Source organism: Anthonomus grandis, chromosome 7 (genome assembly GCF_022605725.1).
Source record: "Anthonomus grandis grandis chromosome 7, icAntGran1.3, whole genome shotgun sequence".
NCBI classification, from domain to species: domain Eukaryota; kingdom Metazoa; phylum Arthropoda; class Insecta; order Coleoptera; family Curculionidae; genus Anthonomus; species Anthonomus grandis.
The window spans coordinates 35,406,885-35,424,504 of NC_065552.1; the positions used below are offsets into that span (position 1 = coordinate 35,406,885).

General features: G+C 32.6%; 1 protein-coding gene and 1 long non-coding RNA gene across 4 annotated transcripts in view; both read left to right on the forward strand.

Annotated features, from left to right (window-relative positions):
• Positions 1–17,620, forward strand: part of LOC126738775 (teneurin-m) — a 326,951-nt gene that overhangs the window by 76,222 nt on the left and 233,109 nt on the right. The window lies entirely within an intron of this gene.
• Positions 13,334–17,194, forward strand: LOC126738786 (uncharacterized). The gene is made up of 4 exons (XR_007661444.1): positions 13,334–13,482; positions 14,274–14,949; positions 15,010–15,054; positions 15,114–17,194. It is a non-coding gene; the product is annotated as an uncharacterized LOC126738786 (long non-coding RNA).

Here is a 17,620-nt window from a genome sequence, read left to right on the forward strand (position 1 = left end):
TCAATTTAGCCGTGGCGATAGCGGAGGTGTGAGCCGGCACGTTGTCATATTGGAAAAGTATTTTTTTCTTCGGCAAATAGGGCCATTTATTATGTATTTCGGCGTCGAATTGGCCCAATAATTCGGCAGAGTAGAGCCCTGCCATTGTTCTGCCCTTCTCCAGGTAGTCGATGTAGATCACACCTTGTGAATTCCAGAAAACGATGGCCGCTCATCGCTGTTCCGGCCTATGGGACCGTCTTCGCCTTAAGGTCGGGGCACACATATCCGTACCGAGGACGCACCGTGCCCGCAGCGCAGCTCGGCCGTGTCTCGGTTGTCAACAACACTAAAGTAATCATATGGCGAAGTCGTAACATCAGCGCACCGTGCCCGAGCATGTAGCACGCACCTCATCCGTGACGGTGCGTTGTACGGTCTCGAAAAATTTAGCTATTCAAAATGGAATAAAGGTTAATAGAGGAAGTAAGGAAACTTTCTTTGGAATTGAACATAAAAGGTGGGTCTAAATTTATAAAACATATTTTTAATAAATTTAAATCGAAAAATTGTTAAATAATTTGTAGTATATTAGGTAGATTTTGGCAACATCCGGTTGTCTAGATGAGCGAATTTGTGTTAGTATGCGGCTATTATAGGTTGTTCCAGTTGTAATTATTTTATACATCGTGGAATTAATTCTTTTTTCGAAAATGCATTACAGCCCATTTTACAAAAACCAAACGAAGATTGAGGTTGATATTTAAAGTGGTGTGTAAGATGAGGTGTAAAAAAATGACCTAGAAAATGTTTTAATTCATATTTTAGGATAGGAAACATGCAGTTTTTTGAAAAGCTTTTATTTAACTTGCAATGTATGTATGTATGTATGTATGTATATACATATGTAACTAACTATGTATGTTCGGTGCAAATCTTGAAACTCAAATTTGACCAACTTCTAGTTGTCCGATTTTGGTGAAATTTGAAACATATACGTAATTCCGGAGACAATGAAATTTAGTACTATTTAGTACTAAAATTAACTAAGGGTGGTACTTCTATATGCATAAAAAAATATCAATTTATTTTTCGAAATAAAACTTCTTCGAGTTAAAGTTTTTATTCAAAAATTTTAATTTGATTTTTACTTAATTAACTCGTAACGATAGTTGTATCCGCAAATTCCAATTACTCAATATACTACGTTTTTAATTAGTTTTTACATTTACATAAAAAAAGGCTACAAAGTTTAATTACCAATATTTTTACTACTAGATTATACATTAGTTGTTTGGAATTTTCGTCTTAGAAAATATTTTTTTACGGCGAAGAAGCCAAATAACTATAAATGTTTTTATATAACTGTTTTTTATAGTAAAAAACATGAATTTGACACGATCTAGATTTTATTTACTACATTTTAGCGAAAAAGATGCAACATCTAAAAAAACTGGCAAATATGATCCATTAATTAAATTATTTTAATTGCCAGGGTTATATTTTCCTGCCAATCTACGCTGCCCTCTACAGAACTAAAGAAATCTTTTAGTTGTTCTCGTATTGCGAATGCTGCATTTGTTGATCATTACCAAATTTCGAGAACATTTTTCTTTGAAATAAATTTAATGTACCAACCCAATTAAGTTTCGATCGAAACTGAATACTTTGAAGTGCGTCGTGACCGTCCAATGCGATGCGGGATGCGGCCGTGTGTCGGAGATGTGTGTTTTGGGAGATAATGCACCGAAACACGGCCGAGCTAAGCTGCGGGCACGGTGCGGTCTTGGTACGGATATGTGTGCCCCGACCTTAATACGGAGCATGTTCGCCGGGTAAAGTCTGACCTACGCGGTCTTTCTAGATGCCTACTATCTCAACTATAGCTGAAAGTGTGCGAGATCTTCAATCGGCGGTCTGCCAATACGAGATCGTGAATTTTCGTAACATTTTCCTCCATGGAAGCCGTTTCGGAGGCACATATTTTCTTGTACTTTTTAAAACTAACTTTAAATTGTATCATTCGTATTTTCTTAGCCACTATCTGAAGCAGTCTCAAATCCGAAACGAAACGTCGTGCCATAACAAATAAAAAGAAATTGAGGCTGTATTTTGGGAAACCTTTTATTTAGGTAAAAAAATATATATTATAGATCTTAGCATTTTTTTTGGCTCGTCTGATATAGCAATTATGCGTTTTTAAATTGCCACCCTATTTACTACATGTAATTTCATTTGCCTTTTTACCAGAATTTCTATACAGGAATCTTTTTCCATATTTATATAATAAAAACTCAGTTGCAATTGGTAATGAGCGATATTTAAATAAATCATAATATCGGTCTTAGGCAATATAATTTGGAATTGAAATTTTTCAATAAACTCGCTTCTTCGATTACTATGGCATGGATTCAAACAAAGTAATTTTCTATTGGTGTTCAGTGAGCCCTGCGCTCGGTCTTTTGCTCAATCAACTTGGGAGGGCTTTACTTGAGGATACTGCTTGAATAATCGTAGTTTCTATGGATTTTGTCTTTGTAAGCGCGTTTAAGTTGGGCGGAGACTTGATTAAATTTTTGCTTTTTATTGAGTCCTTTCGATAATCAAAGGACGATTTTCTTTTTCTCAGAAAAGAGGTTTATTGCGATTAGATTCTTCGGCTGGACGCTATAGGAGAAAAGGGGAGCGGAATTTCGAACATAATCCTCAAGTTCGGAAAATAGGATTTGGGTTCGTAATAAGAATCCCTAGGTTGCATACCAACAGCTTTTTTTTTATTAAATATTTTTAAAGTAATACACTATGGTCCCTTAAAAAATATTTATATATTTTATTTAAAGGAGTAAGTAGTATGCGGTTTTAAAAACTGGCTTATACAAGCGAATAATACCGTCGTTATTAATGCCATAAATTTCATCATTTTTTAATCTTTCTTTGTGACATATACATATACAGATCGTGTTATCGTGAGCTACGTATTACATAAAATAATGGCAACACCGCTTGGTTGCGGCTTGCAGGCCGCGGAATTTTTCGTTTTTATTTTTTGAACCGGAAGTCAGCAGACCTCACTTTCCTATGTTACTGCACGTTGCATTAATAATTTTTGATCGTTATTTTCGTGTTTTTTTTCACTATGACTGTTTATACCCCTTCCGAAAGAGTTCAACTAATTAAATGGTTTTATGGAGGCAATTCGGCAGTACAATGTAGAGATTTGCTTTCAGTGACATTTGAAAATATACCGATTCCTTTTTGTCTTCAAGATTGTAAAAAATGCCACACAAAACGTCAAGTTGAAGTGGTCCAGGATATAGAACGGCAGGAAAAAATGGTTTGCAGTACCCTAAAACTTGATTCGACACGGTCCATTAGAAGTGTTGGAGAAGAACTGGGAATGAGCAATAAAACTGTTGCTCGTATCTGGAAAAAATATGGGTACAAATGTTTTAAGTATTCAAAAACTCAGGAAATACGAGGGCGGGTCAATAAGTCCGTGATTTTTTGGATAAAAGACAGGTTTTTATATAAAAAGTTATTTTATTTTTCAACATAGTCTCTTTTGAGTTCTATACACTTAGTCCAACGTTTCTCCAATTTTTTTATCCATTCGGAAAAATATTATTTGTCGAGGTCATCAAAATAGGCATTTGTTTGAGAGATGATTTCGTCGTTGGAGTCAAATCTCTTTCCGCCGAGCCATTTCTTTAAGTTTGGAAATAGGAAATAGTCACTGGGGGCTAAATCTGGAGAATAGGGCGGATGAGGAAGTAATTCGTAACCTAATTCATGGATTTTTGCCATGGAAACTGCACATGTGTGGACCCTTGCATTGTCCTGGTGGAAAAGAACTTTTTTATGGCCAAATGTCTTTTTTCTTTTAGTTCCTCATTGAATCCATCCAATAAGTTGGTATAATATTCTCCATTGATTGTTTTCCCCTTTTGAAGATAGTTAATGTTGATTATACCACGTGCATCCCAAAAAACGGTCGCCATGACTTTATTGGCTGACAAACCCTGGGCGCCGATTCACCCCGAGAAATCCACTGTTTTGACTGCTATTTGGTCTCCGGCGTGTTGTGGTGGGTGGATCCACGTTTCGTCCACGGTGACGAAACGACGCAAAAATTCGTCCAGATTGCGGTTGAATAACGCCAAACACTCCTGGGAAATTGTCACACGGTTGCGTTTGTGGTCGATTGTGAGCAAATGCGGCACCCATCTTGCGGAAAGCTTTCTCATACCCAAATGATCATTCAAAATTGAAACTACTGAACCATGTGAGATGCCTATGGCTTCCACAATCTCTCTCACTTTCAATCTCCGATTGGCTAAAACCATATCGTGAATTTTTCGATTGTTTTGGATGTAGAGACCTCGACTGGCCGTCCAGAACGTTCGGCATCTTCCGTGCTTGTACGGCCACATCGAAATTCAGTAAACCACTTCTTTACCATGGAAATGGATGGTGCAGAGTCGCCATAATATTTATCAAGCTTAGCCTTGGTTTGAGTGACGGTTTTTTTCCGTAAAAAATAATGCTTAATGAGCACACGAAATTCACTTTTTTCCATTTTCTTCTCAAAACGAGTGGTAGTCTGCTATCAACAGCTGTCAAACACAAACTAAATGACGCAGCTTGTTCAAATTTTGACAGGCGTCAACTGACAGTTCTCTGTTAACAGGAGCAGAGTTGCCATTTTCATTAAAGGGCGGGAAATTCAAAAAGTCACGGACTTATTGAGCCGCCCTCGTATTTCCTGAAGACCAGTGGCGAAGAATGGAATTTTGTGAAATCATGATGGAAAAGGCAAATGAAAACAAATATTTTTTAAAAAATATTTTGTTTTCTGACGAATCTTCTTTTCCATTACATGGCTAGGGTTTGGGCAGGTATGTTGGGCGACAATGTTATAGGGCCACTTTTTATTGATGGCACTTTAAACGCTTTAGTTGCTTCAAAACCAAGTTCTTCCTGCCATTCAAATCCTACCTGATGTAGACCTGGGATCGGTTTATTTTCAGCAAGATGGCTGTCCTGCTCATAACGCGGCTACGGTAAAAGAATTTTTAACAAATACTTTTCCTAACTGCCCTATTAGTGGGACTAACGATATTAAATGGCCTCCTAGATCTCCAGATTTGTTTCCAAATGACTTTTATCTGTGGGGTTACCTTAAGCAGACCATTTATAAGCATGAATTTAGTAGGCCAACAAATTTAGAGGAGTTGCGAAATAAAATTGTCGAAGGTGCCAATTCCATTTTACCTGAAACTCTTTTGGAGGTGCGAAATAGCTTTTGCGATAGGTTAAGTTTTTGTTTAGCGAAAGAAAACGGTTTATTTAAGGCTTTTATTTAAAAAATGATATGTTGTTAAGTTTGTTTATTAGAGTTTTATTTCTGATTTTTTATTTTATTTTTATCAAAATTGATATTTTATTTTTTATTAGAATAACGCTTTAATTTTCATTATGCAAAACACAGCATATTAAACATTTTAAGAATCAAATTCTATGTGGATTTTACACATTGTCATATATGTAAAACCCGCATTAGAATAAATATTTTAAAAATGCCTGGATTTTCGCGTAATAATTTGGGACATTTTGTCGCCAAACGACGCAGCTCCCACGAAAGTCAGATGTTTACTAAACCCGTCCTCGGGCCCAGTGTTGCCAACTCGCTGAATGCTTAATCCGCTGTTTTTGAGAAGAAATTCCGCTAAAATCCGCTAGTCCCTGAAATACGGTGTTAAACGGTGTTTAGCGGCCGGCAGGGGTTGGACAAAAAAGTTATGTTATAAAACGAATATTATATTTTTTATTTGGTTAGTTATAAAAAAAATAAAAAAAAGAGTAGAGTAACGAAACTTACAATTACCAAATTTCAAGGAAAATATAAACAGATAATCTAATTAATTCGCATTTTGTATGTAAAACTACAATCTACAAATACCTAAATATTATAAGTCATTTTAGTTAAAAAAAATATCATTTTCTAGGTCATCCGTGTCACCGATGCCTATTGCTTGGGAGTAGGATTCGTTGGTTCTGGTCTTTTTAATAATATCATTTGGCAGCAAAAAATCTTTACAGCAAATACAATTTTTTCATAGTCCATTACGCATGGCGAGAATTGAATTAAGTAATGGAAGTTTCATGCGATTTGTAAGCTTATTTTTAATAATGTTCATTTGGCTGAATTGTCGTTCTATTTCGGCATTCGAATGCGGCAACGATAAAAACCATAAGGCTACCAGAGCCAGTTCTTTAAATACGACAATATTTTGAGAATCCTTGTACATAAAAACTTCGAACCAAAAATTGTGAGTATTGTCAATAATTTTCCATGTAAGTAAATGGAGTTTTTCCATTTATTGTCGATCAGTGCTATTTCTTCGTTATTTTTATTTATAATGACATTTTTTTTTAAACTTCTGTATTGTCAGGGACTCGACTTTTGATTTCGGTAATTAAGCTTGTTGTAACCTTATACATCGATAGCGTAGGCCGTCTTCGTCGTTAAAACTTTTTGCTACCATAGTTTTTAATTGATTTTCAAAGAGGTATCCGAGGTAACATCTCTTATCGATATAATCCTTGAACTTATCGGTGAATACATTAAATTTTGAGTTTGGTGTAACAACTTTATTAACTAATAATAATAATAATAACTTAGTTGGATCGGCATTGTTTGCCTCAAAAGCTTTATTAACTTTATTAACATCAATTAATATTGGTTTTAAAAAACAAATATAAGCATAATTGAAGTCATCTGAGTACATTTGATGTAACGAATCCGCAATATAATATTTATCGTTACTTAATTTAGCTGTTTGAAAGTGAGTTTTCAACTCTAACCACTGAGTATGTATGCGACTAACAGCTGGCTCAATAGACAACCATCTAGTTGCACAAGCTTACACTATCTTAGACAGATAATCTTACACTATCTTAGACCAGAATCCAATTCTCCTAGTCCCAAGCCAGTTGAAATAATATTATTGGTTTTTGCGCTAAAATATATAATAGATATACCTAAATATTTGGTAAAAGAAATATCATTGGACTCATCAATTAATATGTTAGCTCATTACGGGAATAAAGTGCAATTACATTTGTTATTACTTCAGAACATTTGGTCCGTTGCATTTGCAATTGTTCAGCTTCAAAACCTAAAAAAGATTACAATAAATGAACGTATTTTTATTATGTAACACTCAAAAAACCTTTAAATGAGGATTTACAAGTGGGAATCAAGTGTTTGATACTTAATATCGAAGAATGACATGCAATATATATTGCTAGTTTGCCCTCGGCCTTTTTTACTGAGTCTAGTTAACTTTCTGGCTTAAAAGGCAATTTGGTATTTCCCAAAACAATGCGTTGTTCTTATAACTTTTGCTATTTGCATGATTTTTCAAATCATAGTATTTATTTCCAATTGTGGTCATACAAAATTTACACTTTGCCAATTTACCGTTGGTTGACTCAACGAAAGTTAACCATAGCGATAAAATGGGATATTTCATCCAAACTTCTCTAAACTTTTGACTATACGTATTTGCCATTTCAAAATATAGGATCTAACTAAAATATATTATCAACTAATAAAATGTATAATAGTTCCAATCATTGTTACCAAAACTTACCGGTATTTTAACTCAGTAGAAGCTAAATTAACTATTTATTAACCATGTGGAAACGCAATTCTTACAACACAATTAAATCAATAGTGCAATTTCAATAAACAGACCAGCGGAATCACCGAACATGGCTTCTTAGTCAAATATTTAGAGGGCGCTCAACACTAGCGCATTGACCGAAACGAATTGCTCGGTCGAATGAATTTTTTACTGCTGCCTAGTACCTACACGTCAGCATGGGTGTCCGAAGAATAAGATGGGAAAGATATAATTTATTAAACCGCCAAAATCCGCTTAATTATAAAATTAGTACGCTAAAAATTCCGCTGTTTGCTAAAATGATTTTTTCTCCGCTAGAGTAAAAATAGTTCCGCTAAATCCGCTAAATTGGCAACATTGCAGTCGGGCCGGCCGGGGCGGTGCTCTGTCGCAGGCACTCGTACACACGCGACGTTGCAAAATTTCGCCTCTATGCGGTTTCCTATAAGTAACGAACGAAAACACGATCTGTATACTGGACTTTTACAACCCTATTAGTTAACCGAACTAAAAGATATAGAATTTCTAAAAATTTTTAAAAGGTCTCCATTTTTAGAAAGATGTATGAAAACAACTAAACGAAGTCAGTATAAAATGTGTGTGATTGAAAAATTCAAATTCAAATTCAAAAGACTTTTATTACCACTTAAACATTGTACATAGAAAATTACATTTTTTTATTACAAGAATTTACACAATGCTAAGAGTAATGCGGACTGAACTGTGATTATAAAAACAACCGATAACACATACACGAGCTAGCGCGCCTGTGCTGCTCAGACCGTTAAAACATACTAACCTAATTACAACTAAAAGAAGAATAAAGACTTTCCCAATTATAATTATTAAGAAAATAAGTCATTAAACCCTAAAAACATATAAAAACAAAAAAAAAATATAGTGTAATAATTTACTATATCAATGACATTAATATAGGTACCATTTGTGCAACAGACAGAGAGGAGGAAGGGCGGCAAAAAACACGAACCGAGGTTGCAAAACCAGGGCAACACGACGCAAAAATGAATAGATATTCCAAAATGAACCATTTAAAATTTTATTTTTATGCCTGCAAGATCAACAAGACCAGTGTTGATTTAAAAAGTAAGAATTCAAAAATTATATGGTTGCAATTAAATAAAAATAATTAAATTATATTTTTAATAAAAATTTGATGGCGTGAATTTGTTAAAATGCCTATGTTAGTTGAGAATCAAGAAGAATTTCTTTAACATATGCAATAAATTTCTTTGGTGAACTATTTTTAATGTAATCCGGTAACTTGTTCCACATACGAATGCCTACATACTGGAATGATTTTTTAAAACCTGATGTTCGATGAAATGGAATTCTAATTAAGTTTGGATTTCTTACATTGTGTATATAATCATGGTGAAAAAATAAGTCTCTTAAATATGGCGGCTGACCTGATTTAATTATTTTGTAAATTAAATTATACATATGACACTTCCTTCTATTTCTCATATTTAATATAAAATGTGAATTTAGATAAGGAGTAATGTGGTCTCTATACGATATATTAAAGGAAAAACGCATACAACTATTTTGCAGTTCTTGCACCGTCCTTGACAGAGATACGGTTAGTGAGTCGCCATACACAATGTCCGCATAATCCACCAAAGACAGTACAAGCGAATTGCAAAGCAAATATTTGGTGTTTGATGGTAACTGATTTTTGTATTGATATAAGTTTTTTAAACGACCGTAAGCAATTTTAATTTTGTTCTTAATGTGGGAGGCAAAGCTGAGATTTGAATCGAATATAACCCCTAGATTACGTTTTTCCGCAACGGTTGGTATAGCTGTTCCATTAATATTAATTTTAAAATTTTTCCATGCAATCTAGAAGATGACTTTTATTTTGTGAAAAAAACATTGCACATGACTTTGAAGCATTTAATTTGAGGTTATGGTTTTCAGCAAACAAAGCAATCTGATATAAGTCGGCGTTAATTTTATTCTGTGCCACCTGAGCGTCTGATATTTTAAAAGAATTATAAATTTGGGAGTCGTCAGCAAATTGGTGCAGCTTAGAATTTTCGATGCACTAATTCATATCAGCAACATATAAAGAGAAAAGTAAGGGGCCTAATATGGAACCCTGAAGCACCCCTTTTTTAAATTACAAAAACCTTGAAAATTTAAATTCACCATCATTCACCGTTCGGACACAATGTAACCGATCTTTAAGATAAGAGCTAAAAAAATTTATGGCATTTGCCGAAAAACCATAATAGTGCAGTTTTGCCAAAAGCATTTGGTGATCTATGGTATCGAATGCTTTACTACTTTAAAATCATCTCCTAGTCAACATAGTCTTAATACCTTAGACACTCAGTTATCTTAGAAAATATAGTTTTATAAAAAAATGCAGACTGTAAATGCTAAGCAGATAGATGATTCATAATAAATTGTATACTGCAATAATATGCTTTAAATAAATTTATTTCACCAAGTAATATTCTATGGTCATCAAAGCAAAATATTCCTATAACGTATTAAAATGGAACTCAACTCAAACAAACACTTACTTGTAAGTGAGTGATGCACTCACACTTTTGTTGCACTATTTCGAATATTTGAGTATACTGATATTTATACTAGTTTACTATAAATTGATTTAAGAGATCAGTGCTGGCTTTCAGCCATCTAATTCATTTTAAAAAAGACTTAGGTGAGATTCTTTCAATAACGGTTGGTATAAATCTATGGTTTGCTCTACAAATTTCTGAGTATTGTCCATAAAATAGTCCAGTGCAATTTAAATTAAAATTTGTTTGGTTTAATCGTCCAGGAGTTCCGTCAATTTTAACCCCTAATGATGGAACTGCTCATGAATGGATTACATCAGGTATTCGAATTTGGTAATTGAATGGGACGATTAGGCGATTATCAACATCCAATAAGCGGAAATTTTATTTTTCTAACTCATTAGTTGAAGTTATGTAGGAATCAAATTCAAGGTTTTCGTAATTCAAGTCTAAATACTCATATGATAAAATATATTTCTGAATCCATATTAAATCCGTTATGCATTAATTTTATTATAAGAAATAATTTCCAAATTGATTGACTTGAAAACTTTGACTTTTAAAAAACCTTGTAAAAATCAGACTTTTCAAAAATCCTAAATTACGTTTTTCATTAAATTTTACGTGAATTAAAAGGAGTAAGATGTTACAAGCCTAAAACGTTTGATTTCGTTAAGTGCAGCATTAATAACCTGGCTCGTTACTAATTCCAACTAAAAGCAGACGAATTAATAAAGGAATCCCAAATAACGAGGAAACTATCTCAAATATACTTTAATAAATTGAATCCATTTTTAAAATTAGAAAATCCCGGCGGCCTCGATGATTTAATGGACATAACGGTAAAACGTAGGGCAAATATTTGTATCGCCGAAATTAGTGAAATCCCATTGATGCTGGCGGACGAAATTAGATTCCATGTACTTGAGTATAACAGTTTAGGGTCTATAAGTGCTCTCCCCGTCTTGAAATTCTGGTTACAACATAATGGACTTATGTTTGCTTTTATATCGTGGAAGATAAGATCGAAGCTAAAGCAGTAACTCAGATAGCGAGCGATGTGAATTGGTGCAGAGAAATATTTTCCACAAAGGATTGAAATAATATTTTAAGCACTTATATAGTCTGTTTTTATAACATTATTAATTTTCCGACAATTTTTTTGAAATATTTTATAATATGGAGTTTTTTGCTTAAAACTATTAATGTAGATATCTCCTTGTTACCAAATTTTCTTGTTTCTCGATGCTGTGAAGTTTAGTGAAATGCACTAGAATTAAATCAAAATGTAATTCTTTGGGACAGGTACTACACGTCATCAAACTCTGGCAGAGTTTTATGTTATACATATAACACATACGTATGATTTTCTAAATTGTCTAATATAACTATTATAAAACAGTCTAACGCATTATTACCAAATTTCATTTGCAAAGTTATATTAATAATCATAAATTTCAAATTAGGGTTTTAATTATAGAACGAAATTGTCAAACGATATACGAATTCCCTTTTGATAGTAAGTTGAGAGGGCTCTTAAGAGTTCCGTTTTATTCCGTTATTAAATCTAGATGAAAGGATACAAGTCTTGATGATACCTGTCTGTCAAAGGGAGTAAAATGTAATTTTCATAATAAGGTATTTTGTAATTAGAATGAAATTGGTAAGATGCCATTACAAAAAAAATTGAACCGATTTTTTTTTATAATAAATATTTTTCCAAAGTACATTAAATTTTATTTTGCAACAATTCCATATACAGAACTTAATGATTTATTAAATGTTAAGTATTTCGGTTTCCTTACTGATACCCTCACCACCCCCTATTTAAGTGTCGTAATCAATCATCCTTCTCGATTACCACCCTCTTCCAAAAGCATCGCGAATCTGTCAAAGTCTTATATTTCAGAAATAATTTTACATATGGGAATACAGGATCCCATGGTTTTAAGCCACGAGGCCCGAGGATTTTGAAATTAGATCTTAGAGAATTAAGAAATAACCTTTGTATGTTCGTTAGTAGTTACATGCTTTACATATAAACAAATTATTAAATATGTTTTTTTTTATAAATAGACTTAGAAGCAAGGTTCTTCTATTAGGTTAGTTAATAATAGGTTCTACTATACTACTATACTACTATACTATACTATAGGTTCTGTTATACTAAGATAATAACAAAAATTATTTGCTATATGAATAAAACTATATACTATGCTGTAATATTGTAAAGATATCGTAAACACCGAGAAACCAGCTGATTCTTCGTAATTCTAGACTGACACAAGTGACGACATCTCGAAGGTTTAGCGAGAATCTTCCGGAACTGCGTTCTGCCGAGTATATAAGGAGCCGCATCGCTGATAGTTGTCAGTTCAGTGAAGTAACTTTTGTAATATTGGCGCGAGATTTAAATAGTTTTAAATCAAGACGTAATAAATTTATTGCAAATACTAAGTAAAAGATTAAAGTGATTCTACAAAGAATCTATTAATTCTGGGTTTAAGTTCAGTTCATGAGATCATTATACGCACTATCAATGGAAAAGTAACATATCTAAAAAAAAATCAAAACTGAGATTTTTATTGAATTTGCTCGAAAAGACGATAATTTGCTAAATGAAAAAGTAACACATCCGAAAAAAGGGCGGGAAATATTTAAAAATGTAATAAAACTAATTTTAACATAAAACTATAGCAAAAAATTTCCAATGTAAAAGTAACATATTAAAGTATACTGCCCATAAAATCGAGAATGTTTGACAGATAAAATAATGGAATACTAACACATCTAAAAATGAAACACTATTAACCTGTAATAACTAATTTTTTCCTATTAAATTTAAAGTGTTAAATTAACGCAAAACAAAATATATCACTTTTACATTAAACATCTATTCTCATAAAGTTAAGAAATTAAAGAAAAACACTAACATAACATCAAATATGTTAGTATATCTTCAACAGCTTACTGAGAAAATTCAAATTCAATAACACCACAACGCAAAAAACGTTGATATTTTATTAGCCGCGCGTCGGTTTTTGGCCCGTAAAATCTTGATAAAACCAGTTTATTTTGGAATGTGTTACTATTGCACTCAAAAGCTAGTGACCTTCTAGGAGAGATTTTAATAAGTGCATAATCTCTGACTTAGAGGCATTATTTTGTGTTTTAATTTTGGGTAATTTGTACAATTAATATTGAAATCATGATGTCAAATCGTGTTAAGAAGATGTTTGATAATTTGTAGAAAAAAACCAGAGGTAAGTTATTTTGTAAATAAATTCTTTTTTTTTTGTTTTGATTTTTTTAATGTACTGTTAGTGCTTTTTCATACACGACCATCCATCAGCACTGATGGTACGCGCTGGCCATTGATTTAAAATGGTGGCTTTCACATGCGCGCGTATCATCGGTCGCGTTTGCTTATTTTGTTTGTTTGTATCGATTTGCATTGTTATGGAAAAAATGATCGGTTCGACCGACCATCTCAGTGCTGATGATATAAAGTTTTTTTTAATGTAATAAATATTATTATTATTGTTACGTACGAAACCCATAGGCATATTTACATAAATATAATAATTATTATGGTAATTTTGTTTTAAAAGATCTGTTTTTTCTTCTTTTTTAATTCCAAGGGATACGTGTTCTGCTTACTTCCACTCAATTTCCTCAAGCTTAAACGTCATTAGTATTTATAATTTTCGAGAAACTAATAGCGATTTATATTGGCAAAGTCAGTGCCGTTTAAGTGTATTTGTATCTTTTTTTTATGACATCAAATCAAATCAAATCAAATCAAATCAAAAATGGTTTATTTGTCAAAATGTACAGTTTTATAGGTCAATAAAAATTACAAAGAAAAAAAAAATTAGATTGACAAATAGGACTATTCTCTCGATTATAAAACCGTTTTCCCTAGTTAGCACAAGCAAAGAAGGGATGAAAAAGCCCTTTACAATTTACAGAAACAATTTTACAAAAATAAAAATAACGTTTTTATATAGGAATGCAAAGTAAGATATAGAATTAATTAACCTAAGATTTTAAGACAGGCAGCGGCAGTGTGACAACGGACGAGCGCAAGGAGAGAGGACAGACGAGGCGAAAAAACACCCCAAAAAAAATAACCCCAAGATGCGTGCATCGGCCTAGGCTATTAAAAAATATACGTATGTATGTTACGGAAAAAGAAAGAATAAAACTAAAAACGGGATTTTAAAATATAATCTCCGAACATTCCACTGAAAATTAGCATATTATATACACATGTATATCTTCTGTTACATGTTACTATTTCTTGTATTATGTTATTATACGCATTATCACATTTTATATATCACCCTACTTGAATTAATTGCCAATTATTTGTTCCATAAGTAGTTTAGATTTTATTTGACCAGAGAAAGCTCCCAAGGGCATTTGCTTTATGTCATTGTTTAAGCCATTCCACATTTGAACAGCTACATACTTAAAAGAAGCACTAACCTGAAAAAAAAATTACATTCGGTGCACTGCCCTTGCCAATGGAAATCGCTATAAGGTAAACAAAATTCTAAAAGTCTGTTATGTATTTTAAATATTTTTAGACTGAAAAGTTATCACTAGATTTTATAGACGGCATTGATACTGAAATAGCATTAGCAAAGAATGATACATCAGACCAAATAGAACAGGACTGTAATACTTCTTTCAATTCTATAAACCACGAATCTTCATTTTTTGTGGTAAGCTTATAGGTATAGGTTTTAATATTATTTAATATAAAATTATTTTAATAATTTTAGAAACCACAAGAGTTAATTCCACAAGTTTTCACAACAGAAATTATGGTATGCACCAACTCTAAATAAAATATGCAATGTAGATTATTAGATTGTATCTTTTTTAGGTGGATTCATCTGATACAGCCAATAATTTTCAGTTTATTGATTTAAATGAAGCTACTATAATGTCAGCTCCTGTTGTTATATCAAAGGCTGAATATGAACCTACAAATTTTAATATACAAAGCAAACAATGTGCTGCATTTTCACCACTAATATGCAATTACGGTGATGATGGGTTAATTCCAGTCAGTGACCCCGTCCATCTCATTGCTGATCATGAAGAAATTAATCCCCAAATACCTTTGAAAGATAAGGATGCCTTAGTTAAAGATCCTGATTATAATCCAGAGGAAGAGTTTGAATCAGATGATAGTTTGGAACAAGAACATACTCTTTTAAATAATAATGATAGAGGGGATGGAAATTCTAGAAAGAAAAAAGCGAAAGAAAAATCTAGAAAGAGAAAGCGAAGTAAAGAAAATTGGCCCCGCTTCATAAGAAAGCAAAAACGAAATTTAGGTGAAAGCTACTTAACATCTAAAAAAAAAGAAGTCCCATCACGTTCCCTACAAACTCCATGTACTGAAAAATGTAAACAAAAATGCATTACAAAAATATCGGAAATTTTAAGAAAGGAAATTCTTACATCCTTTTAGGAGTTGGGCGACCTAACTCGACAAAGGCAATTTATTTGCGCTAATACAGATCCAATTAAACCTAAATACCAGTACTTAATGGAAAATTGTTAAAGAAAGAACTGCACACAAGCCTATTATTTTGACATCAACAATGAAAAAATTCGAGTTTGCAAGAAGTTTTTTATGAGCACTTTAAACATTGGTGATATTACCATTCGAACGGCTCTTAAAAAAACCAGTGATAAAAAAATTGTTAGCAGTGATCTACGTAGTAAACACGGGAATCATAAAAAACTGGACCCTGCATTAAAAGCCGGCGTAAGAAAACATATTGGATCATTGCCCACAGTAGAATCTCATTATTTGCGACAACAAACAACAAGAACCTTTATAAAAGGAAGTCTAACACTTGCGACGCTATACCGTGACTATAAACGTGAATGTCCTCAAACAAACCTTTTGTCAAGCCGTGCATTTATGAACAAATCTTTAACTTTGAAGAATACAATATTGGATGGCACCAACCAAAAAAAGACTAATGCAGTACCTGCGAAAGGTATGTCAATTATTCTTCTGAAGAAAAAGTTCAGCTTCAAAGTGAATACGACAAACACGTTGATGACAAAAATAAAGCTCGACAAGAAAAAGAGATTGATGTGTCAAATGCCTTAGAAGATTCAACTAAAGTTGTAGCTGTCTTTGATTTACAGTCCGTCCTCGTAATAAAAGTCTCAGACTTTTATTACAAAAGTAAATTTGCGACATACAATTTCACAATTTTTAATATTGGTAGCAAAGAGGGTTCATGCTACGTTTGGTCAGAGAATATTGCAAAGCACGGTACAAATGAAATTGGAAGTCGTATTCTGCAATTCCTAGAAAGAAACTGCCAAGAAAAACATGTTACTTTTTATTCTGACAACTGCGCCGGGCAGAATAAAAATAAATACATTGCTAGTTTGTATTTATATGCAACCACTTTCCTCGAAATTCAATCAATAACGCATAAATTTTTGGTAAAAGGTCATACACAAAATGAAGGCGATAGTATGCACTTATGCATTGAAAAAGAAAAAAAAACGTTTGTTAAAAGGTGGACCTGTTTTTATCCCTTCTCAGTGGATTCTTGTGATTCAAGGTGCAAAAAAAAGGGGAAAACCCTATTATGTAAAAGAAATGGATCAATCTGAAATGTTTGATCTTCAAAAATTATCTACTGATATAGGTTTAAATTTTAGCACTGATAAAATAAAGGTCAATTGGACCGATATAAAGGTAATTATGACAAATAAGGGTAAGCCTGATAGTTTGTTCTTTAAATACGAATATGGAGATGATGTTCCGTACAGCGACATACAAGTTCGAAATAACGTTTCTTTAAGATCAAGCAAACGAAAAACTAAAATTGACAGAAAATTTAGTGGCAAATTGTCGCCAGCTTATTCCGAAGAACTAAAAATTTCCAAACAAAAAAAAGATGGACTTTTAACGCTTTGCCAAAAAAACTTAATTCCTAAGCCCTACCATACTTTTTTTATGAATTTACTTAGTGAGGAAAAATTTATATTTTGTATTTTTTTTCGCAAAGGAACGTTCTGTATTACTTTCTAAAATGTTATTTGTATTACCTTGAATAAAAATTTTGTTTATTTAATTTTTTTTTAATTTTTGACTATTTGCCCTTTTTATGTTAGTTTTTTTAGGTTATACATAATTATTGCCTAATAAAACAGCACCACATCTCAAAAATATCTGTACTTACTCCAACTTGATTTAAAATTCTAAATAATCTGTTTAAAGTAATACCTACCTTTTTGAAAATTTATTTTGAGTATAAATATTAAAATCTAGCAAAATAAGATTTATTGTTTTCAATAGATGTTAAACATATTTAATCCGTTTCCAAAATTTTAAATTGCAATATCTCAAAA